We start from the raw sequence: 23,706 nt of genomic DNA, 5'->3' as shown, positions 1-23,706 counted from the left end.
ATTATTTCAGTGTGGCAGCTACTTAAATCTCTGGCTGAGCATCATTACTTGTGTGTTTCCTTGACTGTGTTTTTGCTAGTCATTTATTGTCATGGTGTGGTTCATTCTGGTACATGTGGTTTGTTTTCTGCTGGCCCAAATACATGTAGTTATGTATGCACTGAATGTTTTACATGCATGGAGACACGGCTGTCAAGGCCTTGCACTTTGGCATGCTATTACTGTGTTGCGCCTTCAGTTACACCTACACACATGCAAATTTCATGCACTCACAACGCAGTGTATGTTCATGTCTCGTTCTATGTGTGAGGTTTGTTAATGTGCAGATTGTAGGTAATAAGGTTCCTTGGTCTTATTCCTCATCTACCTTTGCCTTTTGATGACCTACCCAGCCTCTGTGCACTTTCACAGAGGTTTGGTAATGGTTACGGGATATTGCAGTAGGAGTAATTCAACAGTCCACATGGCCTTGTAGTTAGACTCGCCCAGCAACCAGGTTGGCTATGCTGATTACTGCCCACCACCAATTCAACAGTCCACATGGCCTTGTAATTGGACTCACCCAGCAGCCAGGTTGGCTATGCTGATTACTGCCCCCCCCCATCCAACAGTCCACATGGCCTTGTAGTTAAACTCACCTAGCAGCCAGGTACGATGTCCAGCGTGTCGTGCCATGTAGCGGGGCAGCGTGGAGTTGCGCAGCACCATGGAGTCATGTGTAGAGCTAGGGAATCTTACACAGCAATGTGTGATTATTTGGCGGGCATCACACACCATCTGTACGTTGAGGGAATGGTACAGCTTCCTATTGCGGTACACACCTCCACAGCATGCCTGACCACCAGCTCCACATGTGTGCAGTCAACCGTGCCAATTACATTAGGCATGCCTGCTAGTTCATGGAATGCAATTTTTGTGGCATTCACCTCCTCCGCAGTCCGTGGTAAGCTGATGTGGTCGCGTACGTGGGACAGAAGTGCATCTATCACCTGGAAGAGCACACGGGAGAAACAGGGTTGGGAGATTCCATGCCGCTGCCCCACTGTGTGCTGATATGTGCCTGTGGCAAGGAAGTGTAGCACAGACACTACCTTCAGCAAGGGGTGAGGGGGGGGATGTCTGTCCGGATATTTGAGGCTCACCAGGTCATCATGTATCAGGTCCACTATAGTGGTGATGGTGTCCCTGCCTAGCCGGTAAAGGGTGTGGATCTGAGCGGGGGTTAGATTGAATGGGGTGGCCCTTAGGCGAGGGTTTGTTGGCTGCCTGCGGGGTACAACCTGCTGCACATTGGGGATTTTCTGGGCCATGACGGACCATCCTTCTCATGCGCCACCGCTGCGCCCTCCGCCTCTCTGCCTCTTCAATCAGTAGCTCTGCAGGCATGTCCTCCAACTCCAGTACTGCTAGTGCTAATGGTAGCATTGTGGTTATGGAAGGGGTGTGGGAGTGGTCCTTTTGTGCTGCTGCACAGCCCATTTAGCCCACCTGTGCTATAAGTGCACCTGTGGCACGTTTCTACATCACCAGAATCCACTTAACGCCTGGTCCGCGATGCTGGTTTTTATAGCATCATTATCACATTATGTCCATGCCGCTGATTGCGTGTCCGTGCACCTCTGAATTTAACCTTACTTACGCCATGCCGGTATCACTGGTACGGCTGCCGCTAGTCTCTGCAGATACCGGCAACGGTGTTGCCGGGCATGACGGGTCCCTGGCGATGCCGGTGTTACCGGCATCACATCTCGGACTACACCGGTACCAGAAAAAGGTGCCAGTACGAATATACCAGCAACGCTATTTCCGGACCAGCATACTTGTAATGAGGCCCTATAAATCCCTGTTTTGGCTATTGAGACTTATGTTTCAGAATGTGCAACAGATCTTTGGAAAAAGGCTTTCTGAAAACCAGATTTTGAATTCCGAACCCCTGGCAAGCGTCCCCAACCAACATGATCCTCCCCGCAATGAGAGACAATGATGGACTCTCCCAGAATGGGAATAAAGCCAAGACAAGTGCGGGTGAGCGTAAATGGGAGTTTATCAATCAGAATAGGGCATGCAAAGAACTCTGAGAGCGCTCTGTCTGACAATAGCAAAGACAGGCGTATATATTTACAAAAAAAATCATCAAAACCTACACACTATAGGGGGCACAAGTTCAATGGGATTGGGTGGCGACGACTAGCTATAGGTGCTGCTGTGATGTGGTTGGTCTTGGCTGGAGGACGTCACTAGTCAGCCTCGTGGGTTGGGCTGGGCCTGGCGGGTCAGCTGGGTCCATCTGGGCGGTGTTGTTGTGCCATTGTGGCCAGTGTCAGAGATGAATGTCTTTTCCTGACTTCTTTGCCCTAGGCCATGCACACTGCAGTCATTCAGTCATTTGCAATATTATCCTCTTTAGTAAATCTCCCAATAGGTTATGCTACAGGTTAATGCAACACAGGAGGAATGCACCTTGAGAGGGGTTTATTGGCGATTCATCAGTACATGGTTACCAGTGTCCTGTTGACCGGGTACCATAGGTCGTGGGGCTGGGTCTCAGGGCATGGGACAGACGGTACATGTCCTCCTGTCTTGTTAGAAGTCGTTATGAATGTGTTGCTGTAATGTTGCCATAATATTGGGTGTCCTAATTTTACAGGGGCCATTAACCTAAGGTGATCCGGTGGGTTGTGGGGTTTAAGAGAGGGCGCCTCTGGATTTGTGTATTCAGGCGGAGGTTTACTGCTGGGCTGTATATAATGCCTATAGCAATGAGTCCGTGAACTCATCTTCCAGTATCGCAGCGCTTCTGTGTGCATCTGAGTGTTCGCGCAGTGGGGAGTGTGCTGTGTGCATTCGTCTCCCGGTCACAATTTCGTGCGGGGACACATGGTGGTCCTTGCTTGGCTGATTTCTCAGCTCAAACAGTGCAAGGGGTAAACAGTAAACCCAGTTCTTTTTTAGTGAAAAGCATAGTTTTGATAATCTTCCTTTTAACAGGCCGTTCATCTTTTCTACCACGCCATTACTTTGAGGATGATAAATAGAGCACAACTTATGCTTTATTCCCAATAGCGTTGTTACTTCCTTGAAGAGTTCGTTTACAAAGTGAGTGCCGTTGTCTGAGCGAATCACGTCACAAATTCCCCAGCGCGGAAATACTTCTCTCACTAGGAATTTTGCAGCGCTTTTAGCATCAGGTCGTGCACATGGGCCTGCTTCCACCCATCTCGAAAATGGGCACACAACCACAATCATGTAACGTGCCCCATTACACCTCTCTCTCCCATGTCCGCGTAGTCAATATGTAGCTCTCTGAATGGCCCAATTGGTTTTGGAATTGTTCCCCTTAGTGTACGTAATGTCATTCCTGAACTGTATATCTGGCATGTTGTGCACTCCAATGTCAATCTAGACAAGTGCTCCTGAAGACAGGGCACGAACCACTCTTCCTGTATCTCTGCTGCAATGTGTTGTTTCGTGTTGTGTGCTGGGAAGTGTAGTTGTTGAAATGCTATTTCTAATAATTTTACTGGCATTACCACTTTTCCTGAGTTATTTTGTCGCCACAGTAAGTCTGTTGCTGATTGGCTGCACCCTCGTTTTACCCACATCGCCTTTTCATCTGCACTTGCTCCTCCCTGCAACTCTAGTATTTGTGATATAGGCATTGTATTGTACCCTTCTGGAAGCTCCTCGTTTGTCTTCTGCTGTAGCATGTACTCACCTGCTGCACATTTCTCAAAGTATGAGGCTTCTTTGGCAGTCACGTCCGCTGCTGCGTTTCCCAAAGACACGACGTCTGTGTTGGACGTATGTGCTTGGCACTTCACTATTGCTACCATGGTGGGATCTCGTAGGGCTTCAATTAACTCCTTCAGTAATTCTGCATGTTGCACTGGAGTCCCATCTGCTCGTCGAAACCACCTTCGCCCCCATCTGGCCAGACCTCTATGTACTGTTGTCGTCATATAAGCTGAATCTGTGTAAATTGTCACGGCGCACCCTTTAGCTGCGTGCAATGCTTCTATTAGGGCAATGAGTTCTGCTGCTTGTGCTGAGAAATGTGATGGAAGGCGGTACTGCACTAGTGTCTCATACTCACCGTCTTCTAATCTCACCACTGCCATACCCACATGTTTTTCTCCTGTGTCCACGTCAATTGATGCTGATCCATCTACAAAGTACACTTCTCCCTCGGTCAGGGCATTCTCGCACACCACTGTGTCCTCCCCTCTTTCTCCTGTGTACGTTGCACAATCGTGTTCCTGCATGTCCTCTAATGTGCATGCTTCTGTAATGAATGTTGCCGGATTCACTGTCCTGCATCGCACCACATGGATATTGGCGCTGGACAATATTATTTCATAGGCGGTTGCCCGTAGTGTGGTCAGTGTATTCTTTGACCTTTCCAGTATTGCAAATAATGAATGCTCCACAAACAACGTCACAGGGCATCCCATTACTATTGTGGTACTTTTCTCAATTGCGAACGCGGCTGCTGCGAGCGATTGCTCGCACGCGAAATGTCCTTGCATCACAGCATCCAAAGTGCCACTATAGTAAGCCAAAGGTTTGTGTCCTAGGGACGTCTTTTGTGTCAGTACAGCTGTCATGAGTGTCCCCTTGCAGTGTGAGAACAGGTAAAAATCGCGCCCATAATCAGGATTTGCGAGCACTGGAGCGCTTGAAATCAACTCTTTTAATGATTTGAAGGAGGCGCTCATTTCTTCTGACCATTCTATTTTCTTGTTCTCCTGTTGGGCCTCCTTGAGCGCTTGCAGTAAGGGTCTGGTGTATGCTGCATAATCTAATATCCATGCTCGGCAATAGTTGCACATTCCCAAGAATTTCTGCATCTCCTTCACTGTTGTGGGTTCTCCTACTGATCTTATTGCTTCTACCCTGTCGGGGATTATTCTTTTTCCATCTTTTGATATTAGCTGTCCCAAGTATAAAACTTCTGTCAGACAATATTGTAGCTTTTCCTTGTCTACTTTGTACCCCTTATTGGCCAACAGGGTCAGGAGTGTTATTGAATCTTTTCGGCATGCTTCTTCATCCTGTGCACAGACGAGTAAATAGTCTACGTACTGAATAATTGTGCTCTGAACTGATACGTTTCCTAAGTCTTCATGTAGTATGCGGTTGAATATGCTTGGGCTCTCACAGTATCCCTGTGGTAATCTGCAATGTTCATATCTCTTCCCCCCTAGTGTAAATGCTGTCAGGTATCTGCTCTCTTCAGCCAGGGGGATGGAGAAAAAATGCGTTTTTCAAATCGACCACCGTGAAATGTGATGCCGTTTTTGGGATGCTGCATAATATTGATGCAGGGTTCGCGACCAAGGGGAACTCTTTCTGTATTACATCATTTAGGGGGCGTAAATCCTGGATCATCCTCCAAGACCCTCCCTTTGCTTTTTTAATTGGGTAAATGCATGTGTTACATGGGGAGTTTGAAGGCACTATTATCCCTTGTGCCAGTAGTGCATTTATTGTCTCTTTTATCCCTTCTTCAGCTTCACGGGACAATGGATACTGTTTCACTCGGGGTAGAATTGCTCCTTGTTTGAGCTTTATTATCACTGGTTGTACTCCATGCAACAACCCTACGTCATGGGGGCCTGTTGTCCACAAATTATTTGGTACTAGCCTCATGTCATCATCGAAGAATGACGGTGGTGCTCCGACCACTGCCATCAGCTGGACAGGGATTTCTCTAGCTTGAATCAAAATGTCACAGGGCATTGCTATTTCCATTACTATTTCACCACCCCCTTCCGAATCTGAAAAGAGATCCTCATCAGTTAAGTCTCTCAGGGCAATATTGGCATTGGTACACAGTACTGTACGCCACTCACATCCTTCTATATCCATTCCAATCACAGAGATCCTTTTCGCAGATACCTGTACAGCGTGCAAGTCTAATGATACCACTGATCCTGGTTCTGTGTCAGGGTACACTATTGGGCGGAAGAGGAACTCCGCGGGAATTCTCCAATCCATTCTTCTTAACTCAGGAATTATGAGGGCCAGTGTCTTTAGTCCTTCAATAAACATTCTCTCGTCCACTGGCAAACCACGTATTTCTGGTGTGGTTGTGTGAGCCTGTACTACCAGCATTACACGTAATGGGCATATTCCTGGTGTTGAACACACTATACCTCTCTCAGTGAATGATATCGTCATATTGAGTTTGCTAAGGAGATCCCTCCCTAGTAAATTTATTGGTGAATGTTCATAATACAGTAAGGGTGTTTTTACAGTTTTACCCCCTACCGTCACATCCAATGCTTCTGTGTAAGGAACTTCAATTACAGCCCCAGAGAACCCCTGCGTCTCTAACTTCCGGTTAGATAACGGGAACCGGCCCTCCCTAATGCATGATTTCTCCGCTCCCGAATCCACCATGAATATGAACTGCTTGTCTCCTATCTGCGCCCCTACCAATGGTTCCTCTGCTGCATCGTAGGTGGTAGATAGAACTGGACACGCAAGTGTTCTCTGTGGGCTGTCCTATGCGGGGTGTCTCATTGCCCCCCCTTGGTTGAACACGCTCCCTGAAACCACTGACAATCCACTATAGGGGGCTGGTACTGGGGCTCCGTTTGCTGTTGTCGCGAAAGGGTTGCCTGGCGTGTGGTGCATAGTGTCATTGTTTTGTGGGTGATTCTGTGTTCTGTATTGGTGTCCCTGTTGTTGCTCATTGTACCCCTGGCCTGGGTTTCTTTGTTGTTGTCCCATTGGGAGACCATATGGGCTCCCCGGATGGGGATGGCCATAATGTTCTGCCTCTGGAAATCCATTGCTTGGTCTGCTTCTGCACTCCCTAGAGTAATGTCCCCACCTCCCGCAGTTCCAACAACTCCCTTGCGCCCCTCTGGGACCCTGCCATCCATTTCCTCCCATTCCCCCGTACCCCGGTCCACCTCCTCTTCGGCCCCTGTACCCACCTTGTCCCCCTCGAGGGGCCCACTCTTGCCACTGCGGACCTCCGCCCTGCTCCTGCTCGTTCCACTGCCGCTGTCCTGCTCCTGCCCAATTAGTTGCCATCCTTCCCTGTATTGCTACCAGCCCCTCCTCTTCCTCATCTCCCTCCCTGCTGTGTGGGAGCGCGGCTACTGCTGCTGCGACCTTCACCAGCTTTGTCTGCACTAGTTTCGCTTTGTCTGCCAATCTTTTCTGCGCCACCTCCTTCTCCCTTTCTTTTATTCGCTTGCAGTGGTGCACTATTATGCTCTGAATCTCAGGCCATCCTTTCGCTTCAATACCTGCTATCTTGACGAGCGCCTTTTGCACCTCTTTTGGGAGCCCCCTCTTTATAATGAAGTAAAATAACGATGTCGATTGATACCAGGGCGTGCCCGTTTCTGCTCTCCACATCTCTTGGACCCGAAAAATGTAATCCATAGCATCTTCCCCGTCATTCATTGTACACTGCATTACTGACTGTAAGTCTGGGGTATCTGGAAACGTTTCCCGCAAAGCATCCCACACCCTTGCATGCACTGTGTTAAAGGAGGCCCCATCATGGCGATCGCAGTCTAATGTTACTCCTGGGAAACCAGCCTTGACTCATACTCTGTCGGCCTGATCCCCCACTGCTGATACAAGCAAGCTCTTCACATCCCCTATTGCTAGGGGTACCCCGGCAGTGTGTTTCTCAAAGGCGTATATCCACTTGCTCGCCCCTCCGGATAACGGGGGCAATAACTTTAGTAAGTTGGCCTTATCCATCTGAGCCCAGGGTATGTACTTCGGCCTCCCTCCTCCCCTATGTATTAGCGGGAGCTGCAACTTTCCCTTCGTTGTCGTATCTGTACCCGTCTTCACTCCTGATTTTCCCAATGATGCCATTTTCCCCACCCGGTTCCTTAATCGCCCCGTCCACTCATCATCCAGTGTTCTCATTGAGCATGCACCATCCAACCCTTCGCTTCCCCCTCCCATTGCCATACTCAACCTGTCGCTTTCTTCCAAATCATCCTTTATATCACATAGTAGCTCCTCCCTGTCCCCTATAGGCCTCTCTTCATTGTCAGTACATCCCTCTCTTGTCTCTAGTTCAATTATTCAGGTTGGTTCTTCCTGGATTCTGAACAGTATCTCACCTTTTTTCCACACTTCTTCAAATGTTCTACCCTCGCTCTGCACTCTAGACGCGTGCTCTGATCTGGCTGCATTAAGTGCGGTCCGCTCACATATGCTTTCTATCCTTGAGAGCTTGTCTTTCGCTATGGAGAGCCTTGATTCTAGATCGTTTGTTAGTTTTTCTATGTCCACCCTTGGTGTGCTCACCTGAGCTCGCTCCCTATGACTCTCGTATGGAGGGGGTGCTGTTGGCCCTTGCGTTGTGATAGTTGTCTGTGGGGGCACATAAGTCGGGTCACTGTATCCCTCTGCGGGCACTGGCTTGTTTAGTATTGGGTACAACCTGGTTACTTCTATCGGTGGCTCTTCCTCGGGCAATACCTTATCATCTTTTTGTATCATTAACGGATTGTCAGTGGTAGATGGTAGGTCAGGATCTAATTCCCTTAACTTAGGCAGCGGTATTTCTTCAAATATTCTCCAGAGGTCCAATATTTCTCTCCTATTATGCAACTGCTTCCCCTTGTATTTCAAACAAATGCATGTGGCTACCATGTCTAGGACACTCTTGTCAAATGAACCCCCTTCGGGCCATATCTGAGGCAACCCCTCTCCCTTCAACTCTGTGATCCATTGGTCATGATATTTCTTAATCCGTTCCGCGTACCCAGGTAGGTTCTTGCAAATATGTGATAAGGGTGTTTCTGCCCCCATACCTTGTGCCCACCTGGTACTTGTGTATCTCTATGTATCTCGATATCTCAATACAAACGTATCACCATGTGAGTTTGTGTATTTTATGCCTTACTGAATCGTGGGGACCTTCGTGTTCCTCCCTCCGCCTGCACACCATAAGATTGGCTGCGCACAGTCTCTATTCTGTTCTCTTTGGGGAGCACGTACAAGAGCAAACCGTCAGTAATCTCAACAATGTTAACCCAAAAAAACCAGAAAGGTACACACTCACTTCACCACATTACTCTTGTCTTTATTGTTAGGAAAGATTTCGTAATTGTAGGTAATTTTCCTTCCATGTGGCAACCCCTAAACTTTTTGCTGTTGTTTTTCACCTTGTTCTTGACTTTGCCAGAGAAGTGCAGCCTTCTGCCGCACTCCTCTGGGCTTTTGCTCCTTTCTTATGGGGAAACTGACATGCCCTTAAGACAGTCAGTACCGGGGAACGCTGTTTCCCGTAGTTTCTTTTATCGTGTTGCGGCTTTCGTGCAACATGACACAAGAGGGCGCTGTAAGCTAAGTTACAGCTCCCTTGGGCCTCTAGCCTTCTACAGGCCCTAGATACTCTTTTAGGATGGTATTTGATCGGTGCAAGTCATTCAGGGACTGGAATGGTGGCAGCGATCGTTTTGTTTATTTTGAGCTCCTTTTGGCGTTCTGAGCACGTTTTTCGCACTGAACCCAAAATGGTGGCCTGGCTCCCAAAATGGCCAGACCACGAGGCTCCTTTGTCCTGTCCACTGACCGTCTTGCTCCCTTCACCTTCCCCAGGTCGGGCGACCCGGGGCCTTCCTTATTTGGGCATGTACTTTCCCGCGAAATGCAGATGCTTTCGCGGGCTTCTACATGTCGTTTGTGTGCCTCCAGGGTGTGGGCTGGGATGTCTGGTCCCAATACACATCCTGGGTGTCAGAGAGTCTAGGGTGGTGTGAATGCCTGGGACCACCGTGGTCCGTGATTGGTCCACGTATGGTATGTGTGTTGATGAGCGAATCTCCCATTGGCTCCCCTCCGTTTTGGCGCGAAGGGAACCGTGGATAAGAGGGGGCTGGAAACACCACTACCATGTCGATCTCCTGAGTTCTCACGAACGAAGGAATACAGGAGCCAAGTATCCTGCAACCACGAGGCTGGACCGAGGAATCGCTGGTGACCCGCTGAAGGAATCCTCCTTTGCACTGCTGTCGTCCTGTGAAACACTTTCCTCCTTTGATCGAACCAGAAGGCCTGTACTGGTGCTTCGACCTTTGGAATAGCAGGAACAGCTATTCCCGGCGACTTCATCCTCTCCTGCCAAGTAAGCCTTCGGAAGTGTCTCTGGGCCATCCAGTTGACTGACCAGCTTACAAGGGAGTCCTGCTCTGTAACCGCCGCCAGGTTGTGTTGTATTTCGAGTCCTGGTCACTCTCCCACGCTTCGTGCACTTGGCGTTCCCAGGTCTGAAGGGAGGAGTGTACACTTGGCTCGAATACACACGGCCGCTCCGTTGTCCTGCTGCGGCAACAAACTGTGCCGGTTTCGTCGATTAGGACGTCCTTTTGCTCTACACGACCAGGAGGCGTTCCCTGCTCTTCTGAACCGCCAGCTGCTGAAACTAACGTGGAGAAGCCTGGGTCTGCTTGCTTCGGGGACCGGTGAGTAGTATAGCTAGGATCTGGTCGCCCTCCTGCAGTATCCCATTGCTTTTCCCTGCTGTGTAAAAACAGCACCCTTTTGCCGTACTCGCGCTCTGCTTCTGCCCGCTGTGGAGGCTGCGCTTGAGTTGCGGAACCTGTTCACCTGTTCTTCTTCTGCCGTGCACTAACCCGAACTGCCTGACTTCCTCCGAAGAGCTTCTCCTTTTGCCCGTTGGCACCGGCGTGTGCAGGTACTTTGAGCACAAGGCTCCACTCTGCGCAGGGCTCGGACTTCCATCTAGTTAGGTGCCTCTGAAGGCGAACTGAGTCTAAAGCATTATCGCACTGCCTGTTTTCCTTCCCTTTCAGGTGGACTACACATTTCGTGCGTGTAACGCTTATGACTATCGTATTTGTATATATATTGTGTTGATATGGTATGTGTTGGCTTAATATTGTGATATTGTGATTTTCTCGCTACGGTCATTATTTTAAAGGCCTTAAAATAAATGTGTATCTATTTTTGATATAACAACTGTTTGGAGTAGCTTGTAAGCGCTCTTGCTTTGTGTGCTCATTGCGGGCTTTCAGTCACCCTCACCCCTCTTGAGACCTAGTCTTGACCGCCGCGATCGCTACCTTGATTGGTCTGGCTCGTCCAGAGGTTACCCTGTTCCAAGTAATTAGGTTGGCCTTCTGAACTTCTGCGCCACCAGGACAGAGTTCAGAAATCCGTCTTAACAAATTGGTGTACAGCGGTGGGATACGACTGAAGGTATCCAGTGTTGCGCTCGAACTAAGGCATTTCAGGTTATTCCAACCAGTACACGTAGTGAATTGTTGTAGTATAACTTTAAAAAGGCCATAGTCCTATCAAACAGTATGGAAACAAGTACCTTGTTAACTTTAAATGCTTCTAAATCAGAAACACTAAAAAAGATGTGTGCGGAGAGAGGTGGTGGGGCACGAAATTGGAAATGATCCAAAGAATCGTGGCGTGGCAAGAAGCGCAGCTTGACGCTATCACTTCTGAGGACAGTGCGGAAGGTGGTGGGGCTGCTCTCACTGGTAGAACCGACGGTTCTGCCGCCGCACTGATCCACCGCGACCACGAGGACAGGGAGGACGAGATGTCTAATGTTTCCTCTGCCAGTGCTGATGGGGAGGCTATGCTGGAATTCAAGAAGCAAGAGCTGCGGTTTAGGCAGCAGGAGCTTGAATTCAGCATAGCCAAACTAAAAATCGAACAGGCAGAAAAACAAAAAGACAGGGATCACCAGTTGGAACTGGCCAAGCTTCAGGTTGCAAATGGGTCCAAGGGTCCTGGACATGTGTCTGGGGCCTCCTCTCATCCACGGTTTCTGAAAGATCTGCTCAGTGTGTATGAAGAAAGGAATGACATTATGGACTGGCTGAATGCGTTTGAGTATGCAAGCGAAGTTCAAGAAGTTGACAATGCTGATAAGATTGCGTGGTTACTCAGTAGACTGCCCCATTCTGGCTGTAGTGCCATCATGAAAATGTCGAAGGCTGAGCGAGCTGATTTCGCAATGTTAAAGCAAACTCTCATTTTAAAGTTTGGGAAGACTCCGGCCCAATATTTAAAGCGTTTTCGAGAGTATAAGAAAAAGGAAGGTGGTACTTGGGTATCTTATGTCACTGAATCCTATCCTTGAAAAACTTAACTGGCTGGGTCGAAGGTTTGTAAGGTTTCTACCTTCGAAGGCATGATAAATCTTGTCATGCTGGAACACATTTTTGCTTCTTCTTCCCCGGAGCTTAAGCAGCATTTGGCCGATTCGAAGGAGATAGATCCTAAGAAGCTGGCCATTGCAGCGGACTTATGGGTGTCACATCGAGTGTCCCATAAGGACAAAACTCATCCTGGTAAGCAGGAGGAAGGGAAAAAGTCCAAAGATATGGAGGGTGGGGAATCTGCAAAATCTTCTTCCCATAAGGGCCACAAAAAGAAAAACAAGGGTAAGACACAAGAGAACTCACAGGGAAGTGGAGGTCAGCCTCCGAAACTGAACTCTGGTTACAATAAGCCTCCCTATGTAAACAGACCCATTGGAACCTGTTTTGCTTGTGGAGCAACTGACCATGTGAAGGGGGATCCCCGTTGTAAGGTTAGACCTTTGGGGGTCCACTCCGCTAATCTGGCCTTCTCCTCCTAAGAGGAAGAAGAGATTACAGGAGCATCCTTCTCCTCAGACTCATTTCCCAGCGGAATAGAGGCTGAGGTAGTTTTAGTGTCCCTGGGAGCCTAAAGTCGCAGAGGCTTATGCTAGGATTCCGGATAATACCAAGCACTACTTTAAAGACAGTGTGCTGATCAATGGAGTGGATACTCCAGCTCTTATGGATAGTGGGTGCAGTCGCACTGTAGTGGATTCTACCTTGGTAGACTCAGAGGAGGTTGCCAGAGCTACTCTGATGCCCACTAAGTTGGCTGACGGCCCCCTCCGTATGTTTCCAGTAATACCTGTAAATCTTACTTTAAATGGTACAGCAGTCAGGATTCCAGTGAGCATTCAGAGAAACGTCCCGGGAAAGGTCTTATTAGGTAATGATCTCAGAGCTTTAGGGCTCGTAGGAGACACTGCCGAACGACCCTACACACGGTCTCAAGCACGGGCAGCATTGGCCAAGTCCAATACGCCGCCCCAGCCGAAGGGGAAACCCAAGGCGAAAGGAGTCAACAAGTCACGACGAGGGAAAGAGAATATTCCCCCGAGCTCGCCTACCACTGCGGTGGAGGAAGTTGGTCAATCGCCCGGGCCTGACGAGGAGGTGGCGATGCCTGAAGTATTCGACCCCAACGATCATCCTGAACTAAAAGACTTGTTAGTTGAAGGAGGTCCTGATAGGGACGAATTCAGTAAAGGCCAACGTGAGTGCCCATCTCTGGAAGGCCTAAGGAGACAGGCCTGCTCCCAGCTTGAGGGTGAACCTCCTGGGACGCATAGGATTTATTGGGAAGGTGGACTCCTGTATAGTGAGCCCACAGAGTCTACAGAAGGAGACCATAGGAGGTTGGTGGTTCCCCTGGCTGTTAGGCCCTTCCTCCTGCAGTTGGCGCATGAAGTTCCCCTTGCTGGTCACCTTGGTATGAAGAGGACCAAGCAAAGGTTATCCATGCACTTCTACTGGCCCAAGATGGGGGTGCAAGTAGAAAGTCACTGCAGGAGTTGTGCCTCCTGCCAGTTGTCTGGTAAGGTTGGTGCGACAATCCAAGCTCCGTTGGTACCGCTCCCAGTTGTGGGGGTACCATTTGAAAGGGTAGGGATCGACATCGTTGGTCCCCTTGACCCGCAAACATCCTCGGGCAATAGGTTTATCCTGGTGCTGGTCGACCATGCAACCAGGTATCCTGAGGCCATCCCATTGAAAACTGTAACTGCCAAGTCAGTTGCAAAAGCTTTACTCAGCATATTTACTAGGGTTGGCTTCCCTAAAGAAGTTGTGTCAGATCGTGGCAGCAACTTTATGTCGAAGTATATGCAGGCTATGTGGAAAGAATGTGGGGTCACCTACAAGTTCTCTTCCGCATACCACCCCCAGACCAATGGTCTGGTGGAACGTTTCAACAGAACGTTAAAGAGCATGATTGGGGCTCTGGAGGAGCCCCAGAGAAGAAAATGGGATCTTCTTTTACCATGCTTACTGTTTGCCTACCGAGAGGTACCACAGGAGGGTGTTGGCTTCAGCCCCTTCGAACTTCTGTTCGGTCATCCCGTACGGGGACCCTTAGCCATCGTCAAGGAGGGATGGGAGATGCCCACTCCCCCTGTTACTACCAACGTAGTTGATTATGTGCTAGGGCTCAGAAAACGGATGGTACTTCTGATGGGCTTGGCTAGTGATAAATTGAAGGCAGGGCAAGCGCTGGTGAAACATTGGTACGACCAGAAAGCTTCCCTCATCAACTTTACACCTGGTCAGCAAGTCCTGATCATGAATCCCATAAGGCCTCGAGCTTTACAGGACAAATGGTCAGGCCCTTACACAGTGGTGGAGCCCCTGGGTGAGGTTAACTATTTAGTGGACCTTGGAAGGCCTGGACAGGCTCCAAAAGTGTTCCACGTGAATAGGCTGAAGGCTTTCGTCCCAAGAGTCGAAATCGCAGCACTGCTACTGGCTTCAGACGTTGAGGAAGAGGAGTCAGAACCTCTCTCCGACCTGTTCCAAAGCGGTCCTTCAGATAGCTCCATTGAGGGTGTCCGAGTGGCCCCTCACCTGACTTCTGATCAGCAGGCTGAGGTGAAAAGTTTGCTTAGGCAGTTTTCCCCCCTGTTCTCACAGTCGCCTGGTTTGACACCTTGGTGCAAACATAACATTGACACAGGAGACAGTGTACCTACCAAAAGTAGGGGATACAGGATGTCAGATAAAGTACGGTCTTATATTAAGACCGAGGTCAACAAAATGTTAGACCTTGGGGTGATTGAACCCTCTAGTAGTCCTTGGTCCAGTCCTGTGGTCTTGGTTCCAAAGGCAGGCACTTCTGAATTGAGGTTCTGCGTGGATTACAGGACTCTGAATGCTGTCACCAAGACAGATGCACACCCCTTGCCTCGAACAGATGAGCTGGTGGATACTTTTGGTGCCTCCAAGTACCTCAGCACGTTTGACCTCACTGCTGGCTATTGGCAAATAGCTTTAGCAGAACATGCCAGGGAGAAGACAGCATTTTCTACTCCAGACGGCCTTTACCAATTCCGGGTAATGCCGTTCGGGTTGAAGAATGCACCTGCCACTTTCCAGAGGCTTGTGAATCATGTGTTGAATGGGTTGGACGAATTCTGTCTTGCATATCTGGACGATATAGCAGTTTTCAGTGCCACCTGGGAAGACCATGTGAAACACCTCGGGATTGTGCTCCAGGCTCTTCAGAAAGCCCACTTGACCATAAAGGCTAGTAAATGCCAGATTGGACAAGGCTCAGTGGTTTACCTTGGACATGAAGTAGGTGGAGGGAGGATACAGCCTCTACCCAGTAAAGTACAAGCAGTACAAGACTGGCCTAACCCCACTACGCAAACCCAAGTGAGAGCCTTTTTAGGACTCACGGGGTATTACCGCAATTTTGTGGCAGACTATGGTACCATAGCTGCCCCTCTGACTGCCCTCACAACTCCGAAGAAACCCAAGAAGGTAACTTGGACCGACGAGTGTGAGAAGGCCTTCAATGGCTTAAAAGACTCCTTGTGCCAGGCCCCTGTGCTCAGGGCCCCTGATTATCAAAGACCTTTTATCGTGCAGACGGACGCCTCTGACACTGGGATAGGAGCTGTACTATCACAAGTAGATGAGAAGGGTAAGGAACACCCTATCGGTTTTATTAGTCGCCAGCTTAAGGACAGAGAGCTCAGATGGTCCACGGTAGAAAAAGAATGTTTCTCTGTTGTGTGGGCCCTAAGGAAGCTGAGGCCCTACCTCTATGGGACCCACTTCACTGTGCAAACTGACCATAAGCCGTTAAAGTGGCTAATGAACATGAAGGGGGAGAATCCAAAGTTGCTTAGGTGGTCCATAAGTCTACAAGGCTTCGACTTCACTATTGAGCATAGGCCAGGTGTCCAACATAGCAATGCTGATGGGTTGTCCAGAATGTTTAACCGACCTGAACAAGAGACTCATCCAGGGGTGGATTAGTTCCCCCTGTCCATAGTCTGGGAGGGGCGAGTGTTAGGAAAGATTTCGTAATTGTAGGTAATTTTCCTTCCATGTGGCAACCCCTAAACTTTTTGCTGTTGTTTTTCACCTTGTTCTTGACTTTGCCAGAGAAGTGCAGCCTTCTGCCGCACTCCTCTGGGCTTTCGCTCCTTTCTTACGGGGAAACTGACATGCCCTTAAGACAGTCAGTACCGGGGAACGCTGTTTCCCGTAGTTTCTTTTATCGTGTTGCGGCTTTTGTGCAACATGACACAAGAGGGCACTGTAAGCTAAGTTACAGCTCTCTTGGGCCTCTAGCCTTCTACAGGCCCTAGATACTCTTTTAGGATGGTATTTGATCGGTGCAAGTCATTCAGGGACTGGAATGGTGGCAGCGATCGTTTTGTTTATTTTGAGCTCCTTTTGGCGTTCTGAGCACGTTTTTCGCACTGAACCCAAAATGGTGGCCTGGCTCCCAAAATGGCCAGACCACGAGGCTCCTTTGTCCTGTCCACTGACCGTCTTGCTCCCTTCACCTTCCCCAGGTCGGGCGACCCGGGGCCTTCCTTATTTGGGAATGTACTTTCCCGCGAAACGCAGATGCTTTCGCGGGCTTCTACATGTCGTTTGTGTGCCTCCAGGGTGTGGGCTGGGATGTCTGGTCCCAATACACATCCTGGGTGCCAGAGAGTCTAGGGTGGTGTGAATGCCTGGGACCACCGTGGTCCGTGATTGGTCCACGTATGGTATGTGTGTTGATGAGCGAATCTCCCATTGGCTCCCCTCCGTTTTGGCGCGAAGGGAACCGTGGATAAGAGGGGGCTGGAAACACCACTACCATGTCGATCTCCTGAGTTCTCACGAACGAAGGAATACAGGAGCCAAGTATCCTGCAACCACGAGGCTGGACCGAGGAATCGCTGGTGACCCGCTGAAGGAATCCTCCTTTGCACTGCTGTCGTCCTGTGAAATCCTTTCCTCCTTTGATCGAACCAGAAGGCCTGTACTGGTGCTTCGACCTTTGGAATAGCAGGAACAGCTATTCCCGGCGACTTCATCCTCTCCTGCCAAGTAAGCCTTCGGAAGTGTCTCTGGGCCATCCAGTTGACTGACCAGCTTACAAGGGAGTCCTGCTCTGTAACCGCCGCCAGGTTGTGTTGTATTTCGAGTCCTGGTCACTCTCCCACGCTTCGTGCACTTGGCGTTCCCAGGTCTGAAGGGAGGAGTGTACATTTGGCTCGAATACACACGGCCGCTCCGTTGTCCTGCTGCGGCAACAAACTGTGCCGGTTTCGTCGATTGGGATGTCTTTTTGCTCTACACGACCAGGAGGCGTTCCCTGCTCTTCTGAACCTGCCAGCTGCTGAAACTAACGTGGAGAAGCCTGGGTCTGCTTGCTTCGGGGACCGGTGAGTAGTATAGCTAGGATCTGGTCGCCCTCCTGCAGTATCCCATTGCTTTTCCCTGCTGTGTAAAAACAGCACCCTTTTGCCGTACTCGCGCTCTGCTTCTGCCCGCTGTGGAGGCTGCGCTTGAGTTGCGGAACCTGTTCTTCTTCTGCCGTGCACTACCCGAACTGCCTGACTTCCTCCGAAGAGCTTCTCCTTTTGCCCGTTGGCACCGGCGTGTGCAGGTACTTTGAGCACAAGGCTCCACTCTTCGCAGGGCTCGGACTTCCATCTAGTTAGGTGCCTCTGAAGGCGAACTGAGTCTAAAGCATTATCGCACTGCCTGTTTTCCTTCCCTTTCAGGTGGACTACACATTTCGTGCGTGTAACGCTTATGACTATCGTATTTGTATATATATTGTGTTGATATGGTATGTGTTGGCTTAATATTGTGATATTGTGATTTTCTCGCTACGGTCATTATTTTAAAGGCCTTAAAATAAATGTGTATCTATTTTTGATATAACAACTGTTTGGAGTAGTTTGTAAGCGCTCTTGCTTTGTGTGCTCATTGCGGGCTTTCAGTCACCCTCACCCCTCTTGAGACCTAGTCTTGACCGCCGCGATCGCTACCTTGATTGGTCTGGCTCGTCCAGAGGTTACCCTGTTCCAAGTAATTAGGTTGGCCTTCTGAACTTCTGCGCCACCAGGACAGAGTTCAGAAATCCGTCTTAACATTTATGATATTTTGTCTGGTCACACTTACCATGACCACTCAATGGCTATACATTTCTGACCATTTTTACACACCCATTACACCAAATTATCTCCTGACACATACGATGTTCACACACCCCTCTGTAACACTCTATTCACAGTTCAATTTGTCCTCCCTTTCCTCCCTGGCCGGCTGTCCCTGTCCGTCTTATTCAGATATATGTATATATATATATATATATATATATATATATAGGTTTGATCTTCAATTTTAGAGTAAAACTCTGTCTCTTTACTCTATCTCTTTGGTTTTGTACTGACCCACTTTTATTTTTCCCGTAACCCTAAAGAAAAGAATAGAAAGAATAGCAGTCACTAATATATTTTCTGTGTCTCCCTTTGCCAGACACTTTAATCTTGTTTTCCACTTCTTCATATATTCCCAATACTAGTCAAGATAGCACTATGCGGCGCCGCCTTCCACCCCCTCTCGGAGCTAGGTTCCCGTCACTTTTTATCTCTTAATCACCTCTTAATCCTAATGGCCATATGCATAGAAAAAGCAAAGAAAGTTTAAGATGGTCCTTAGTAGACCCAACGTGCCCCTTTTTACCCCGCCTCGTTCCCTGTCCTAAATTTCCTCCTCTACTCCCTTTATGATCGCTCGCACTCAATACTCACGTGCCCGTCTTGAACCGAGAGTCTCCGAAACTGGGTCCGTCCAGGCAGTGTTGCCGTACGCTCAACAGTCAGCCCCGGCTCTGGCGAGCGGTACTCAAAGGGGATTTTTCAACCGGGATCCCGTACCCTCTCTCTGTTGAGTGAGCACTTCTGAGCGTACCGGTCGCCATTGGCGGGCAGCCTCCCTGAGCCGGCGCACTGTGCGTATACCTTTTCGACCAGAGATTTTCGTGCCAAAGGGGACGGTAGGGATATGTTGGGAGAAAATAATAATCACGCTTTCGGGGTCACCACTGAAGGCAAGCATCCCGAACCAGCACGATCCTCCCCGCAATGAGAGACAATGATGGACTCTCCCAGAATGGGAATAAAGCCAAGACAAGTGCGGGTGAGCGTAAATGGGAGTTTATCAATCAGAATAGGGCATGCAAAGAACTCTGCAAACTCCGAGAGCGCTCTGTCTGACAATAGCAAAGACAGGCGTATATATTTACAAAAAACGTCATCAAAACCTACACACTATAGGGGGCACAAGTTCAATGGGATTGGGTGGCGACGACTAGCTATAGGTGCTGCTGTGATGTGGTTGGTCTTGGCTGGAGGACGTCACTGGTCAGCCTCGTGGGTTGGGCTCGGCCTGGTGGGTCAGCTGGGTCCATCTGGGCAGTGTTGTTGTGCCATTGTGGCTAGTGTCAGAGATGAATGTATTTTCCTGACTTCTTTGCCCTAGGCCATGCACACCGCAGTCATTCAGTCATTTGCGATATTATCCTCTTTAGTAAATCTCCCAATAGGTTATGCTACAGGTTAATGCAACACAGGAGGAATGCACCTTGAGAGGGGTTTAATGGCGATTCATCAGTACATGGTTACCAGTGTCCTGTTGACCGGGTACCATAGGTCGTGGGGCTGGGTCTCAGGGCATGGGACAGACGGTACATGTCCTCCTGTCTTGTTAGAAGTCGTTATGAATGTGTTGCTGTAATGTTGCCATAATATTGGTGTAGGTCGTGGGGCTGGGTCTCAGGGCATGGGACAGACGGTACATGTCCTCCTGTCTTGTTAGAAGTCGTTATGAATGTGTTGCTGTAATGTTGCCATAATATTGGGTGTCCTAATTTTACAGGGGCCATTAACCTAAGGTGATCCGGTGGGTTGTGGGGTTTAAGAGAGGGCGCCTCTGGATTTGTGTATTCAGGCGGAGGTTTACTGCTGGGCTGTAAATAATGCAGGTGGCGGGCCGTGGCCTTGGGTGCTGCAGAGGGAACTACAAATCTTTGAAGCGGCTCCAGCCTAGTTGGGGGAGGTGGAGCAGCGCGGCGCGGCCCTTTGCTCTCTCGTCTGGCAGGCTTTGCAGGGAGGGAGGGGGAATGGCCTTGCACATATTCACAAAAGGTATCTTCCTCGTGTGTTGCCGATTTTAGGTGAAAGCATCATAAACATTCGAATACTATACAATACTCATTGAATCATTCCAAAGCTTACATTTTAACTTCGCTAAATGCCTCTCAAATATAGCCAGTCCGAGCACATTATTTGGACACTATGTTTTAACAACTACACCATTTTGTTATATGCATATACATTTGCAGTAAGTGAGGTAGTAGTGAGGTTGGTGGAGCACATAGAAAACGACTCGCCACCGTACGTGACGGTAGTGGCACATAAGGGGCTTGGACATACACACATGAGGGGTGCATTCCCGCGCGTCCTTCACATGAGCCCTCAGTATGGTTGCATTTGTCTTTCTTTACACTCTAGCAGCATTAGTTCGATTATGGCGCGGGACAGTGGGGTGTAAACTTTTCAATGATACGCATAACAAATAACCCTCCGGGACGCTTCTACTATTTGCACATAACTGTAGTGGTGTGGGTGCTTCATTGCTAATGCCATGTAAACATGCATTCTACCATATTTATACATTTTACAGGTTTTCTTAATCAAAGAGATTTGTGGAGAAAATGCGCCTATCGCAGGTAGTTTTGGCATTAGTATTTGGGAACTTTTGCTTTTCTCCGAGGGCCATTTTACAGTTCTTTTTTCCACCCAGGCTCTGCTGGCCGGGTCATGTTGGGAGCAGTGATACACTGCGGAAGGTGAAATGCTACAGTGTTGGTATTTTACACTAGCTCATGTCCGTCTTGCTCGTGGGAACGGGCTCACAGCGGATCTGCCAGGGAGCTGTGACCACAGGGATAATTGAAACTCTCCAAAGGTGGGGGCCGCGCTGTAGTGCGCCGAGCTCACACCATCTTTATTAGACAAAATGGTTTCTGAGGCCTAGCTAAATTCAATATGTTTGGGCAATGTCTTCAACAGGTGAGCCATCCACCACCTGGGCCCTGGTGGTAAGGAGGGTACGCCTAATGAGCCATGGCTCTCACCGGGGGAGGGGATGTAGGCAAGGGGGGGGTCTTTTGGACCAATCCTCCCCTACACCCTATAAATCCCTGTTTTGGCTATTGAGACTTATGTTTCATAATGTGCAACAGATCTTTGGAAAAAGGCTTTCTGAAAACCAGATTTTGAATTCCGAACCCCTGTGGACAAGCTTTTTCTGGTCTGTAATATTTCTATGCCGATATGGTCTTGGGTTGTTACCTCTGAGAAAGGGGAACATCTCCTCTCCATAGACTTTGGAAAAAGAATAATACTTTGGCAACTGTAGCATGCTGATATGGATTTGCATTAGGGGAATTTGGCTATGGTTATGGGCAGTTGTTTAATGCACATTTGAAATTGCTGTGTTTTACAGAGTGTATCCCTAAAAGCGGCTGCAGAATATAGATTAATGTAACTTTTGAAGGAGGCTGCTTGGGCTTGATGACACTGGTCGATCTATGTCACAGGAGCAGGCAACTGAAGGCTTCCAACGTGCACACTTAGATGCAGGAAAATGATGTTTACATCTGATTGGAGACTGTTTTGGACCACAGACTTTAAGCTCATTGTCTGCTAACCCTGCAAGAGCGTCATGGTTTTTTAGTAGGTTTATATAGGTTAAAAACCCACACACGCTTTGAGAGCCAAAAGAAATGTTTAAGTCCAGACAGCAGAGAACCTGCTTTGGTGGTTTTGTCACACCATCACCTTTAAAAGTAGCGTTTTCTTAAAATAAAAAACGATCCCACTCCAGCAGGGATTAGACAAAAGAATTGTTTACAACAGTGGTACGGTATCAGGAACCACCACTGGGCCATAAATATTGTGAGGGAATGAAATTTTTGAAGGGTGCCTAAGTGTCCTACAAAATGCCCCTGAGCTCTTAGCGCCATAGAGATCAATGCTTCAGCATTAGTAAAGCCCTCTGGGTGTAACTGTGATTGCCTTGTTTCATGGCTGGGCAAAGGCGACTCCTTCCTTCTGGGCTAATCAGGCTGAGCTCTTGAATCCTTTTTTCAACCACAACGTTCCACAGGACATTGCAGACTCTCTGGCTCAACAAGAATGCAATGCTGATTCTAATTTCTACAGATTAGCTTCATCTGGTCTGATATTCCCATCTTCTACTTTTGTTAATAAAAGCTTTCCGGACTTCCTCAGAAGGAAGGTCTTTTTAGAGGAGGGTGGGGGGTATAATCACCCAACCATCCGATTCTTTAATTTAAGCATATGCCCAAGGGGAGATATCTGGACCACTAATCTTAGGTGATGAGTGGGGAATCAAGACTAGGAATCTATATAAGGTTAACGGTTGTTTCTATCATGGGTGCATACTCTAATAATACCGCCTGTTTCTAGCCAGATATATTTATCTATTACATAGAATTGCAGGGCAGCAACATGAGCAACAGCACATGCATTTTGCAAGTAATACTCGTTGGTATTCTTATTGTGGACAAGACGTTCTGCATAATTTGAAGCCTGTTGGACATGGTGTTTCTTCCCACCCTAGCTTGTATTGTATTCTGTATAGGCAGTGCAAGCTATTGGGTAGTAGGGAAAGGACTGATGGCGTGAGTAACAACATATTTCTTTGTTATTTAGGTATCCTTAATCTGTAAATTTCCCTCCTTCGCCAGCATTGGTCTTACATTGATTCACATGCTATCAATATTCTCTGTCGTCAAGCTGGGAATCCTCAGTAAACTAAAACAGTTTAGCTTTAAGCTAAAAACTGCATTGCCGCTTGCATAGCCTATTGCTGTTACTTTGGGTCGTACTGCCCCAACCAATGACATTCGTCGTCCTTAGCTCCACCCCTGGTGGCCATCTTCAGATTATTACCCCACGGTTTCGTGTTGGGAGTCCTCGAGTATCGCTTCTCGGGTATTTCTGAGAATTTTTTCTTCACTCTGTCACCGTTGTGACTTGTCGGCAGTGGGGACCCGTTGCCGGTCTCGATCCCACCTTCCATTGGATCGCTATGTTGTGGGTGGCCGCAAACTAAGTTTTGGACCTATCCCACACGCCATGTCTGAGGCAGAGAAAAAGATCCTCTTCCAGATGTCGAAGAAAGTCATCATCGAGGACCGCCATAAAAAGTGCTTTTACTGGACCTCGATGTGGAAGGATGCGCCATTTGCCAGTCTTTCTCCTCTCTAAAACGAGAAAGGATCGCCATCGGAGACTGTCTCATAACTGGACAAAAGTAAAGCCTCGGACTCAGTGTCTGTGCGCAGTCATGCCTCTACCAGGGTTAGCATGCCCAAAGATCGTACTCCCTCTGACAAGAGGTTGAGATACTTTGGGGACGCTTCCATATGGAATGTACCTAAAAAGGTGAAGTCATCACACACCTAACAAGAATTTGATGTTTCTTTGGACATTTTGTCAACTCTCCACACTCTGGTCACAGAGATACAGCAGCGCCTACCAGCTGTGGC

At 48.6% G+C, this 23,706-nt stretch overlaps 1 protein-coding gene across 1 annotated transcript in view; it reads right to left on the bottom strand.

The window, feature by feature from the left end:
* LOC138550176 (uncharacterized) overlaps nucleotides 1-23,706 on the bottom strand; it is a 47,307-nt gene that overhangs the window by 2,756 nt on the left and 20,845 nt on the right. The gene's annotated exons all lie outside the window — the stretch shown is intronic.

The sequence above is a fragment of the Ambystoma mexicanum genome, chromosome 1q (assembly GCF_040938575.1).
Source record: "Ambystoma mexicanum isolate Mex_15411 chromosome 1q, UKY_AmexF1_1, whole genome shotgun sequence".
Lineage (NCBI taxonomy): Eukaryota > Metazoa > Chordata > Amphibia > Caudata > Ambystomatidae > Ambystoma > Ambystoma mexicanum.
This window is presented reverse-complemented; position numbering and strand designations above follow the sequence as displayed.